We start from the raw sequence: 15,207 nt of genomic DNA on the forward strand, positions 1-15,207 counted from the left end.
GTTAACAAGCAAAATGGCGATTCTGCTACGTTTAAAATGGCCGCTTGTTAGTCAAGCATAACAGTCTATGTTTCTATATTCGGTGCATAAAACGGTTGGCCTACGGCCATCAAGTTACGTCTGTCATTCAAATGAAGGGTATTCACTTTTTCAGATTGACAAACCCTCCTTTTGGCCATATGCCAAACGTCTCATTCATTTATTGTATCCTCCTCCGATGAGGATAAGTCTGGGGTATCTATGTCTGAACCATCTTCATCATTAATGTCTATAGCCATGAATTGTTTTACTGTTTTTGTTTCATCAGTGTCTCTATTATTTTGGTCATGCATTTGTTTTCCTCTCAACACCATGTGCACACATCCCTTAGTACATCCCTCAGTTATTTCAGTGCAAACTATTGGTAAGCATTGTATGCAACAGCAACATGTTATGAATATACCAAGTACCATCATTAGTATCGAAATTAACTTCCATCCCCAAGACCGCAATAATCCCCAAAACCAGGATCCTATCCCCCAACCCCCTTCTTCAGTAGAGAGTGTGGAACTTAGGACATGTAATTTCCGGATTGCTTTAAATATCGTAGGGGAGTAATCATCTATATACACACAGCATGCAGTTTTTACGAGTTTGCAAACTCCCCCACGATCAACTAATATTATATCGAGAGCCATCCTGTTTTGGAGTGCCATTAGTCTTATTCCTTTTTCTTCTAACCTCATATTCAATAAAATATCTATTGTATTTTTTAATATTCTAGACAGTTTTCTTATATTGTAAGAATTTTCTATTTGGGTCAAGAATGGTAAAAATGATTTGGCTATATCCATTGCTATCATTCCATCCTTGCTACTCCTTTGAGTTCTACCATTTGTTTGTCTGGCTACTTCTGCTGTCTTCAAGAGGAACACTCCTGGAAACAGTAGACCGAGGTAGCATGTACCTCCCCAGTTCCTAGGTAGCCATGGATATGCTTTTTTCCCACATATAAAGTAAACAGGGTCCCCTACGTACACGGGTTCTATTTCGCGCTTTAAAACCACTGTGTTCAGGCAGTTGCTAAACGTTCCTACTTTATAGGAACCCTTTTTCTGTAAACATGGGGGAGCAGTTCCGGGGCTGTGATCCACTGTATAGGCAGGGGACAAAGCATCTTTATTCCATTCATCCCTCATTCGAAATGTCATTACTGATGTTTCTTCTGCTGGCCGGGTTGGTGTATTTTGCCTATGTAATCTATCTAGTCTTGTTATCTTTTGTGTATTCTTCCTCATGGGATCTAGTGAAAATATGCGAGCTTTGTGGAATATGGAACAACCCACAGGTCTCATGATCACTTCCTCAAATTCATTCATATTGGTCTCATCTAGCTGACCCGTATTACTCTTATTCCATTTCCCAAAGAACATTGCACTCAATGATACTTCACATGAATAAATCAATGGTAACGGTTGTACATACCAGCCTATCCCTTTCCCACCGTGCTGTGGTAAATGGGCACAAACCCAGCAATCTTTTTTCTTTAAAACCGCATGGGTCATGTTCATGATGAGCAACAATGTATTGTTGCCAAATCCTTCTCTATGTCTTTCTTCCATTGGGGGCAAAGTACCAGTGATTACATGAACCGGGCTTTCAGTAGCTGCTTTTGGCAAAAGTGTTTCTAATGGGTGCGCGTACTCCAGGAATCATAGTGTAATAGCTGTTATTGTTGGTACTACCATACTTAAGAAACACGGGACCAATGTCCAAATCACTACCTTATTCCTTTTACCATGCTCTTTCCCTAAATGTACAGTCTCTAAATCTATCATCTTTTCAGCAGGGGTGCAGGAGGAGGCTGAAACCGGTCTTGATTTGATCGTCATCGTCCTTCTTCTTGCTGGCAAAGTTCGTCGCAAATGTCTCTCGTTCTTGATGCCAGAAAAGTTCAACGAAAAATGTCACAGTTCAATTCCGCCAGTCCTTTCACAGCCTAGATCACCTATCCACTCCGAACAAGATTAATTGTTCTTTCTCCCACTGCTCAGACGATTTCTGAACAGTTCTTTATTGATAGAGTACTATGTGCATCCAGCTTGTCCCGCTCTGGCTTAGGACACATGTACTCTATCAGCCTTAGTACTTATGTGCGTCCAGCTTGTCCTGCTCTGGCTCCTGACACATGTACTTTTATAAGCGCACCGAGGAGCCGTGAGTCTTGAATTGTCCGACTTGCACAACTCTCACACTTCTCTCCTCTACGCCTCTGGCTCCTACTCCGTCCGTGAGTGGAACCAAAGGCAAAAGAAAAGCACCAAAGATCTGTGGAATACTTTGCCTGTCGAGGCCGCAAATTATACCGGTTCACTCCTGGTATTGTATGATCCGTGAATAGTGCCGTTGCACTTCCAGTATCAGGCTCAGTGTCAGCCTGTGGCACAATGATATGTAGCAATGAGCGCCGTGGCAATGATGTAGTTTCTTTCTTTGGCTTTGGTGCATTTGCAGAATCTGGTGGGCGCCAAAGGGGTACACGCGTTGTTTCTGCTTGTGTTTGCAGTGCAGGGTTTGTGTTGCTCAGCAGTGATGTTGTTTCTGCTGAGCAACGTTGGGGCACTTTCGCCCTCTCCCCTTACTGGCAGCCTCCTCAGGCTCTGTTTCAACTTTCACTTCTCGCTCAGGCTGATGCTGTGGCAATGGACTGGCAACAGTTTCTTTCGTTTCCGAGACCGTTTCCTTTCTCTGGTCGTCGGAAGTTGTCAGCAGTCCTGGGAATCTTTTGGCATGTGTTGCATGGATCCATGCCTTCTGTCCGTCTACTCGGATGGCCGTTTGCGTTGCCAAAAGTACTTGGTAGGGGCCGTGCCACCTGGGTGCTAATGCTGTCTTCCGCTCAAAGTTCTTTATTAAGACCCAACTTCCAGGCTCCAGCGAGTGCCCCGGTCTGGTGTATCGCACTGGTAACGCCTCCTGCACTTGCTGATGAATCAAATGCAACTTCTGCATTAAAAGGCCACAGTACGTGCTTAACATAGGATGCTCGACCTCACATAATATTTTGGGCTGCGGTGCGCACCATACATTTGCTGGTCTCCCCATTATAATTTCATAGGGGGAGAGCCCAGTCTTAGCCTGCACAGACGTGCGCATGCACAATAGCATTAGGGGTAATGCATCCACCCAACTCAACTTGCTCCCAGCACAGATTTTAGCTATCTTTGACTTTAAGGTACCGTTATGTCTCTCCACAAGCCCGGCAGAACTGGGATGCCTGGAACTGTGGAATCTCTTCTCTATCTGCAGACCTGCACAGATCTGTAGCACTACTGCGCCCACAAAGTGTGGGCCATTGTCTGACCACAGGACACGGGGCAACCCAAACCGGGAGAAATACTCCTTTAACATTACTTTTGCCGTTGACATGGCAGTACAGTCTTTTAAAGGATGTGCCTCCACCCACTTGCTGAATGCACAAATCACCACTAACACATATTTGTAGTTCTGGCACCTTTCCATTTCTATGAAATCAAAATGGACCACCTCAAATGGCATAGAGGGTGGGCCAAAACTACCTACTGGAGTCACGGTTCCCTTCCCTACATTGTGTTGCAGGCACGTAATACAATTCTGCACTAACCTTTCTGCATTCTTTTTTATGTGCTCATTTTTCCATACTGTGGATAAATGCTGTACCATCTTCTTCGCGCAAATGTGGGTAGGGCTATGCGCCATTGTAATGATTGCGGTTATGTAACAATTTGGCAACATCCAGGTCTTTGTTTCCTTGTCCACCCAACATCCTTCCAAATCTAACTCAGCAGAGCCCTCAGACCACCCCTGAATCTCTTCGGTCGTGGCCCCAGCCTGTATTTCTTTGACTGTGGCAACTCCATTCTCTATCATACAAGGTACTTCCTCAGTCTGTACTGTCATCATTTTATTTCCCAAATCTGTGGCTGTTTGCTTCGCAATCCTGTATGCAAATGCGTTTCCCTCTCCCACTTTACATGTTACTTTTTTATGCGCCTTGCACTTCACTATAGCTAGGCGCTTTGGAAACGTGAGTGCAGACAACAATCGCACAATCAAAGGGTCATGCTGAATCCTGGCCCCATGTGATGTCAAGAAACCCCTCTCAGCCCAAAGTCGGCCAAAGTTATGAACCACGCCAAAAGGCCAACTGGCTGTCAGTATAAATATTCACGTTCAAATTCTCAGAGAGTTCACAGGCTCGGGTCAGTGCTATTATTTCTGCGGCTTGCGCCGAATTGTAGGGGATTCTTCTGCTTTCTACAACACTCTCTAGGGTAGCAATTGCATATGCGGCCATTGATGTGCCATCAGGTAATTTAAAACAAGAGCCATCACAAAATAACTCCCCATCTGGCTCTTTCTGTGGGATGTCGCTCAAGTCAATTCTTCCCTTCGTTTCTTCTTCAGTGACCATTAAACAATCATGGGGTGGTGATTCGTTGTCACCAATTTCTGCTATGGGCAGTGGCATTAATTCTGCAGGATTCAATGCGCTACACCTCATAATTTGGATGTGAGGTGCAAACAAGATGAGCTCCTATCTTGTCAGTCTAGCTGAGGTGTGGTGTTACGTCTGTGTCCTATTTAATAGAACGTCTATAGCATGTGGCACCATCAGAATTAAAGTGTGCCCCAATACCATTCCGTCCATTTGTTTCACTGACGCAGCAGCCGCTGCGACGGATCGCAAACATAGTGGTAGTGCGCGCGCTACAGGGTCCAGCGTGGAAGAATAATAGCCACACGGCCTATTTCTTCCACCTTGTTCCTGTGTGAAAACCGCCAATGCACATCCTTCACTCTCACTCACAAATAGTCTAAAGATCTTTTTATAGTTAGGAGTGCCTAAAACTGGCGCAGCACACAATGCAGCTTTCAATTGCTCAAACTCTTTCTGACATTCCTCATCCCACTGTAAAGGCATCACTGCATCCTTTTTAGTTAACTTTTTCATCGGCTTCACAATCAACACAAAATTACTGATCCACTGCCGACAATAAGAGGCCATGCCTATTACAGCTCTCACTCCTTTTTGAGTTTTTGGAATAGGCATACTAGAAATACTTTCTATGCATTCTGGTGTTAATCTTCTCCCTTCTTTTGAAAGTAGGTAACCCAAATAAGACACCTCCTTCTGATTATACTGGAATTTCTTCAAACTTGCCTAGTGACCATGGGTCGCTAAGTGTGTCAATAGTAATATAGTACTTTCTTTGCAGATCTCTTTTGTGTCAGCAGCTAATAACAAGTCATCTATGTACTGCAAGAGTACGCAACCTTCGGGTAATTCTAGAATGTCTAGCTGCTCTTTTAGCGCTCTGCTGTAAATGCTTGGGCTTTCTGTGTATCCTTGTGGAATGTATGTGAATGTGAATGATCGACCTCCTAGAGTGAACGCGAACAGATATCTACTGCTTTTATCCACTGGAATGCTAAAGAACGCGTTCTTCAGCTCAACTACAATAAAGTATTCTGCAGTGGCCGGTATCATTGTCAGTATCGTTGTGACATCCGGAACCAAAGTGAATTGTGGGTCTACCACTTTGTTTAATGCGCGCAGATCAATTATGAAACAATAGGGTACTTCATTGTCTCCTTTCTTGTAAACTGGAAGAATCGGGCTGTTGCACGTGCTACCTGCAATTTCTTCAACCACCCCCAATCTCACCATGTCAGTAACAATACTTTTTAATCCCTTCTCACCTTCAACAGAAATTTTATACTGGGGAATTTGTGGTAGTGTAACACCTTCTTTCAAAGTTATTTTTGCTGGCTCTATTTTCAAGCATCCTACATCGTTATCATGCATTGCCCACAGACAGGTTGGTACTCTACTTAGCTCTTCTGGTAACGCTTTTGACATAAATTCCGTCACCGGTGCATCGTGAGGCCACATCGTGAGGAACACCCCATCTGCCGTACAATGTATGACTGCCCCCAATTTCCTCAACAAATTTAATCCTAGCAAGTTCTCTCCACAATTTTCTGTCGAAAGAAATGGACACTGTTCTGTAAATGGTCCTATTGTAATTGGGACAGCTTCGGACATGGGGTTAATTACTGGTGTACCTGCGAACCCTACAGAAACATTCTTTTGCCCCGACAGTGGGATCTCCGGAACCAAGTGGTGGTCTATCGAGCACTTCTGTGCCCCTGTATCTACAAGGAAACGGTGCTCCTTATTCCCGACTCCCATTTCTACGTAGGGTCCTCTCTGATTCACGGGAATAGACACTGGTTCCGACCCCTACCATGGTCTGTCCTATCGCGAAAATAACATATCGTCCGATGTGTAGTCACCGCTGCTGCTATAATACGTGTTTGGCTGTGTATCAAAAATATTCCCATTTCCCCCTCGATGCCCTCCACTCTGATCATTTCTCTGTTGGCCCTGCCCGCCTGATTTTGGTTCGAAACACTTTGGTTCAATGCCTGGTTCTGTTGCGCTTGGTTTTGACCATAGGATTGGTTTTGAGTACCTCCATTGGTATATCCCTGCTGCTGCTGCATGCTATTTCTGCTTGGGCCGTTTGACCCCTGATGTCCTCTATGAGGCCTTCTCTGACCAAACCCACCTCTATTCTGTAGGTGCGGGCATTGCGCTCGCCAGTGTCCTTCCTTCTTACAGTACGCACATTGATTTACTCCCAATGACACCCCAGGCATATTATTCAAATTTCCCCTGCCTTGTGCATTTCCTCTACCTCTATTGTATCCAATGACCTGCTGCAGTAACACTCCTACTATCGTTCGCATCGCTTCTTTTCTCATCTCCAATGGGTACCCATTACATATCTCACTTACTTCCTTCACTGACGTTCTTTTGTTCGACATCCATCGCATTGTTTCCCCCACCCATACCTGCAATCTTTGTTTATCACCTATTTGTCCCAGTACCGGCGAATGCTTTGTACCACCTGAAAAAACTCTCTGCCATGATTTTTTCATATACAACCTCGACGCCTCCTTCCTACCTTTCTTAATACACTCACTACTATATTCAGGTGTAGCAAACATCTCAGCATATCTGTCTTCCATTTCATTTTTCACTTCAATGAGTTTGTGCACATGATTTCTTACATCCTCTTCTCTTTGCTCACTGCGTGCTAACTTATTCAAATCTAACAATCGCTGTGGCGGTAAATTCCCAAGTATCTTTTTCCATTCTCCCACCAAAATTTCCCCCATGCATTCCAACACTACCTGTCTCTCGTCGCTCCTTTGGTACCCATACAATGAGGCCAACGCTGCCGTCCCATTGTTTCCTTCTATGTACATTTCTGCCTCTTGCCGTAATTCAATCTTTCTTTCTTTGCTGATCGCGCTTCGAGTTACCCGTCCAAATCCTGTTCCTTCAGCCCCGCCTCTCACCTCCCCGGTCTCAATTTCGATTTCGGGAGGGGTGGATGGTGCTGAATCTGTCTCTGGAGCGGGAGGTGCGGATGGGACGAGTGACACAGGTGGCATCTGTGAAGGGCCTTCCTGGGTGCTGGGAAATTGCATGTCCGCGGTCTGCGTTTATGGGAGGGCTTGAGCTGTGGGTGGAGCTTGGGTTAATGCTTGCGTGAGGGGAAGTGCTTGGGCTACGGGAGGGGGTATGAGAGCTACTGGTTGGGCCTGTGCAGTCACTACTGGCGTGTTTGGTTTCGATTCTGGTTTTGGGCCTCGACCCGTGTTAGTTAGCAAATGTTCCATTAATTCGTCTGCTATGTGTAGTTCCCGCTGCGGGTATACTCCTTCTATGCTCATTTGCTCACGTCTCCCTCCCCGTCTTAGACTTGCCGTCCACTCCTCCTACTTTTCTTCTGCTACCTCAAGCTTCGTTTTGTGCCTAAGCGCATGCTTCTCTCTACTCCTAAGTCGGAGCATTGCTTCCCTCCTCCAATCTTTGACAGTCTCAAAAGCTGCGGGTCGCGCTTTTTTCCTAATTAGCACCCTTTCTAGGTTATCTATCCTCGCAATCTCAAAGCTACCATTAATCGGCCACTGATGGTCGGGTTGCTTTCTAGTTTGCCTATGCCAAATTTCACAAAATATTATCGCACCCACACCATATTTTGCATACATGTCATAAACCGGCGTTCCCCCAGGCGGTGCACTTTGGCCATATTCCAAGGACAGTCTACCGCAGCTGAAAAGCCTGCTAAAGTGGACAGTACTCCAGGCATGTTTCTTTAACCTTCCCCTTTGGTTAGCTAACCTTTACCGGGACGTTTGAATTTGCAAAATCAACACTCTACCAAAAATCAGGTTTTTATTTGAATCGGGGAATGGCTCACCTGATAAAACAAGACGCCTGTCCTAACGCAACCTCTCTCAACGTCGTGTCTGCACTTTTCTGGCTTCTGCCTCGTCTCGGGACCCTCACCTCCTTTGCCCTCTGGCCCGGTACGTCGATCAGGGATCAGATGTGTGCAGATCTGCGGAAGGAATCTCTCCTCACTTCTACAGGGCGCCCCGTACACCTCTTGATCCCGGCTCGATCGTCCCATCCTTACCGTTCTTCCGCCTTTACTCCGTTACAAAGTATACGATAGGGCAAGTGGGGGCGGGTCCCTATTCGGGCGCCATCTTGAAAGGGGCCCCTAGGGGTCCCTCGTGATATGGAAACAAGGCAATAACCATCCACGAAAAGATGCGCCAGACACGAGCTTCAAATTCCCAATGCTAGGGTTTATTGCAAGCAAAAATAGTCTCAATTGGCCAATTCTGGTCCCACGCCCGCGACGTGAGTTTCCTAGACCTCGAGGGACGCAAGAGAGAGAGAGAATTACGTACATCAGTTATATATATACAAAATGCATATCATACAATCAGCAATGTCATGTTTAACACCCCCCTTTGGTTAGCTTCTTTGAACTCGGGATGACGATGGACATTTCCGACGGGTATGACAATTATGACACTTTCGATGTCTATTCTAGTAACAATGTGCAATTTAGAAAGTGCGCAGGCATCTTTTAGTTGTTGAACAGAACACAGTGGTTTTGTTCTTGGAAGCAAGCTGCACACGGCGGAAAAGCCACATTCCAAGCTTTGCTATCTATGAGGTACTATTCGTGTCCTGGGAGCCGACACGCTCTAAAGGGTTTTGCGAAGGGGGGCCGTAAGAAGAGCATAATTCAAGCCTTTAGCTGTTTTATTCTAACATATTCTACCATCGTACGAGACTGGCTGGCAGCTGTGAAGTGATTAAATGCCCTGCAGCTCTCCCTCAAGGCTACAGAGAGGGAGCGTGGGCATTCCTTTCTGGGCTACTCATGAGGAGTTTCAACGAACTCCTCAGTCCTGCGACCTTGTCCTTTCATATTCAGACAACAATGTTTAACAGTTGAGCAGAGTAAGCAGAAACCGCAAGAATTGCAAGCTGCAAAGCAGTTTTAGACATAAAGCAATGAGCAATGGTTAACAAGCATAATGGCGATTCTGCTATGTTTAAAATGGCCGCTTGTTAGTCAAGCATAACAGTCTATGTTTCTATATTCGGTGCATAAGAAGGTTGGCCTACGGCCATCAAGTTACATCTGTCATTCAAATGAAGGGTATTCACTTTTTCAGATTGACACCGCCGTATCTTCCAAACTCTCTCTCGACTCCTCTCTCCCCCCACTCCTGATCCCTCCTCCAATTCTTCACTCTCTCCTTCTGACTTCGCTAACTTCTTCTCTTCTAAGATTGTTACCCTTTGGCAAAAAATACACCCCCCTGATTTCCCTTCTTCTCCTCCCCTCCTCCCCCTTCCTGCATGTGCATTTTCTCTCCCGTCTCCCCTTCAGAAGTCTCCACCCTCCTATCCAAAGCCCACCCCACATCAGCCCCTACTGTCCCTCTCACTTCCCTTCTCATCCCTAAGATTTACCCTCTTCTTGTACCCTACCTCACCTCCTTCAATATCTGTCTCTCCTCAGCTACCTTTCCATCTGCCTTTAAACATGCCTCGAATTTCAGACCTATCTCTCTTCTCCCATTCCTCTCCAAGCTTCTCGAACGCCTTGCCTACTCTCAACTCTCATCCTTTGTCACTAATTCCTCTCTCTTACCACCCTTCCAATCAGGCTTTCGTCCTAAACACTCCACTGAAACTGCTCTCACTTCTATTGTTAACTCCCTTCTTATTGCTCGCCATGTCAAACAATCCTCTATCCTTATTCTCCTTGATCTCTCTGCGGCCTTTGACACTGTCGATTACCCCCTCCTCCTTCATACTCTCTCCTCCTTTGGCTTCAAAGGCTCTGTACTCAACTGGTTATCCTCTTAGCTCTCTTCCTGCTCCTTTACAGTCTCCTGGAGGGGCCGGTCGACTCCTATCCTTTTGAATATGGCGTACCCCAAGGCTCTGTACTAGGCCCTTTCCTCTTCTCTCTTAACACCTCCCTCATTGCTCCTGTTATCTCCTCGTTTGGCATCTCCCACCACTTCTATGCCGACAACACGCAACTCTTCCTCTCTTTCTCGTCCTTCTCAACTGACCTCCACCTAAAACTCTAATCCTGCCTTAATGCCATTAAGAACTGGATGTCTTCCCACTTTCTCTCTCTCAACACCAACAAGACAGAAGTCATATTCTTTCCCTCTAACTCTCTTCCCTCTCTCCTCCCCCTTTCATTCACTTCCCTCCCTCCAACCTTCCTATCTCTTTTCAAGCTCGTAACTTAGGTGTTCTCTTTGACTCCTCTCTCTCCTTCTCCCAACACATCTCCCTCACTTCTCTCACCTGTCGCTTCCACCTCTTCAACATTCGCATAATCCGTCCCTCTCTCACTTACCACGCTACTAAACTCTTAATCTCCTCCCTCATCTTTGCCCGCCTCTTCTATTGCTCTTCCTTACTCTTTGTACTTCTTACTTCTCACCTTGCCCCTATTAAATCCATCTACCACTTTGCTGTTCGCACCCTCTGTCTCCTTACCTCCCGTGACTCCATCTCTTCCTCTCTCTCCTACCTTGGCTGGCTTCCTTTTCACTCCCAACTTAAATTTCAATTTCTCTGCCTTGTCTTCAAATCTCTCCATGGTCTTGCCCCCCCTTATCTCTCCTCCCTTCTCTCCTTCTACTCCCGCTGACCATTTCCTTCTGACTTCACCCCCACACCCCTGTGCCTACTCCCGTTTTCGCTCCTTCCAACTCTTAGCACCTCTACACTGGAACTCCCTTCCTCTTGCTATCCGTTTTTCCCCCACTTTCACTTCATTCCGCACTTCCCTTAAATCTCTCCTTCTCCATTCTCCTCCTTGAAACCCCTTCCCCCTTCTACTTCCCCCTTCCTCACTCTTTTTCCCCAACTTTCTCCCCTCCCCTCTCCTGCCTCCCCCCTTCCACCCTCCCCTTTCCTCCTCCTACCCTCCTCCTCCACTCCCCCTATCCTGTCCCATCTCCCTTTCCTCCCTATCCCTTTCAGTTAATTGCTCTTCTCACTGTTTTATTGTTTGATTGATTCATATTGTAATTGCTTCAACAGTTATATCGTTCATGTTTTATGTATTATGTTGTTCCATGTACAGCGCTTTGGCGTAAGGCGCTTTATAAATCAATAAATCCAAATATAGCAGATTGGCGACCAATATCTTCTTTCGTCCTAATTGAGGACTTGCCAGAACCTGTGGGGAGGCCTGCTGGTGTTGATGTCCTCACTTTCATCAGAGACCCAGCAAACTCTACACAGATGAGCATGCTCCTGCCTGGTGTTGTGATGCAGGTTGAACTGTCTAATCATCATCAGAATTTCTGAAGGAGGCTGTAAAATGTTCAGCCGAGGGACAGATCGAGAAAGTGCTGCCAGAGACTTCACTCTTGTTTATACTATCAAGGACACGACATGTCGTCCGGAGTGAAACAGATAAGAGGAACAGACTGCGAGCTTGTGTATTTTAAACATGTAGAGTAAAAGAAGGACTTGCCGAACGTGTTGCCTTAATTGTGACTACAGAAAAGAGAACTGTATCCAGAGAAAATAAGACAATCCAGTGTCCAGACAATGGAGGACAATTGTTCCAGTACCTGCAACCAACAAGCAAAGACCTCAGAATCCAGAGATATTGTTGCATAGAATATATTACTGTAGTCTTTTTGCTTAGATGATAGAGATGGTGAATCAAAACGGCAGGATCGTCGTCCCTTAAGGACTCATTGTTCCAGAACTAAGTGTTGCAGCATAACCTACAGAGGCATAATGTACCTATGTATTGTATTTATCATTGTTCTACTGTCACTGACGATTCAAACTGCATTTTGGTGCACAAAGTGTTCCGATTTCAGTGCACCGCCCTAATGATGTATGCATGACACCCACAAAAGTACCCAGACCTTTTATAGTCCTTCCAGTTCCTAGACAAGCTGACAAAGGGGTGAGTGAGCTTGAAATGGATGTGATTAGCCATGACACACACACATTTGGTAACAAACAAATTGAAAAGCTGGAGACCGGGTTGGCAGAGCAAGCATGAGAAAAGGTTAATTAAAAATGCACACGCACAAACAGTGAGTACACTTGCACCAGGTCTAGTGTGACTAACTGCAGAACCTCAATCCAAAGCATGGGAGAAGAATAGACTGCCTACTAGGAGAAGTTCTACTTCAAATGAAGTAAAAAGACAAATGGAAAAAAGCTGAACTTTTAAAGAGACAAAAGGAGGTGGAGAATAAACCAACAAAGACAGCATCAGCACACATGTTCCAGTGAAGGAGACAAGTACACGTTCTACACTACAGCCATACACTGAGCCAATAGCAGAGTGTATATGGACATTTAGAACCAAGAGAAAAAGGATGCAAGAGGAGAAGGAAAGGATTGCCATACTTCCGCCTACTCCATTAGTACAGATGAAGAGACCTGAACCATGGATTGAGGTACCTGAGAATGCTCCAACGAGAAGAAGCTACATAGATGCTATTAAGGATGTGATGATAGCAAACTGCATGAAAACCTTGAGAATAAAGAGGAGCATACAAGGAGATGACAATGAACTAAACGATTACCTGGACAGCACAGCACACTTGGGAAATAACATATGGTACCAACACGTGAAAGAAGTTGGACGATGAAATTCAGAGGGAGAATGCTTTGTTTGTGCACTCCTACCTTACAGCATGGGGAAGTCAAAGATCTTCGTAGATGTGGAAATCGATGTCCAGACAGCACACTGTCTATCACACATAACAATGTGCACAACCAGAGGCCAGTTCATGTGAAGTGATGCCTCACTGAAATGGGCAACTGAAGCAACTGATCCAAATGAAGATGATTATGTCCAGGACATGAAGACAAGAAACAATGGAAAAACAAAACACATTGTGATGAGATACGAGAAGCCTGGAGTTAAAGGAGCAGAAATCAGAAGAGAAGCAAATCACAAACTAAATGTTCAAGGGAAGAAGCCAGAAGAGGCTAGAAAGTGGAAAAACAGAGGCCAAATTCAAATTTGGGGAACAGTGCTTTCACCAGATGGATGGGAGAAAGGAGTAGTGATATGCAGGGCATGGATGGTCTTCGGTCACTACGAGCCCACCATCAACATAGTGCGAAATGGATGCAAGCCATTATGGCCAAAACTTGCAAAACTATTGACATGGGTCGAAGAAAGGGGAGGACCGTTACAGATAGTGCCACTGGAGAATCCGCAACTATGCCTCAGAAACAATCGTACAAGAAAAATGGGAGAGAATCAGAACTGTGGACGAGTCTTTGACACTCCAGGAATGGCACACGGTACTGCAGTGATGAAGTGATCTGAATATGGACAGTTTCCCGAAAGCAGATGCTCACCTGAGGAAAATGAGATCTGTGGAACTGATGAGCCGAATGAAGCGAGAGAATTACTTTTCTGCCAAATCTATGGAAGCTTTTGATGCTATCCCTTATGAACATAGGTTGTTCAGTCAGACTTCTTCAGTGTTCACGACAATCTTCATGCCGGGAATTCAAGTTGGAGCAAATAATAAATGGTTGCAGATAGCCAGATGGGAATTAGTGCAGACCATCAACACGACCATAAAAGGATTTAATGCGATCAGAGAAGAACTGAGGGCAATTCGACTAATGACTCTACCGAACAGGTATGTCCTTGACATGATCACAGCTATGGATGGAGGAGTTTGTGAAAAAATTGGAGCATCATGTTGCACATTTATACCATCTCACAACAAAGAAAATGGAACGTTAACAGAGGCCATAGGTAGGTTGACGAAATTACGGAATCAGATGATCGATGAAGCTGATGAAGTAGACGATGACAGCTGGTTTGGATCACTATTTTCCTGGGTTCCACAATGGATGGCAGATGCATTCAAGTTCCTAGGAGCCCTACTAGTGATGATATTACTCGGATACTGTGCTATCAAGATAATAATCTCTCAGTGCCAGAAAACTGCGAAAAATGCTATAGGGATGAAGATCATGATCGATATTGAACCAGGATGGAAACCCAAAGACCTGACTGATGAAGAGATAAGAAACTTTGTGAAAGCTAGCATTCATGCACCAGAAAGAATCAAGTTTCAGTATCCAAGGAAACACAGAAACTATGTGGGAAGATGGATCTATTGCAGTCCAAATGCCTCATTACAAATCAGGCGGTCCGAAAATAACGGTGGCGGTAAACCCGCCGCCACTGTTGTTTCCAGACCGCCTGATCCCGACTCCTCCAGGCGGGAGGTGATGTTCCGCCAGGTTTGACCTGGCGGGTTTAACACCGCCCGCTTGCAGGCGGACGAGGAAACACCAGCAGCATTACGAGATACTGCCGGTGTTTCCATGATCCCCATTCCCATCGAGTCCCGTAGATTAACACCCTTCCGCCTCCGTGATTCCTGGAAAACTGGGGTTGTAATGCCCCTTTAATTCCGGGAATCACGGAGGCAGAATGGTAATACGAGTCCGGCGGTAACCAGGCAGTTTTACCGCCACGGTTACCGCCGGACTTGTAATGAGGCCCAAATGTCAACTTATCACATGGAATAAGGATGAGCATGAGAGAACAGCAGGGAGCTTGAAGGGAGTCATAAATATATGGACTCCAAAGACACATTTCTTCAAACCTTCATGTGTGGACCCAGAAGACAAAGTAAAGATGGATCCAGAAGAAGTGAAAGTGAATATACAGAGGATGCAGGAAAGATGGATACAAAAGAAGAAGTGAAAGTGGTTGATGAATCGTCCAGAGGGGGGAGTGTAGAGGAGGTTCCAAACACGAT

The sequence above is a fragment of the Ambystoma mexicanum genome, chromosome 7q, assembly GCF_040938575.1.
Source record: "Ambystoma mexicanum isolate Mex_15411 chromosome 7q, UKY_AmexF1_1, whole genome shotgun sequence".
Taxonomy (NCBI): domain Eukaryota; kingdom Metazoa; phylum Chordata; class Amphibia; order Caudata; family Ambystomatidae; genus Ambystoma; species Ambystoma mexicanum.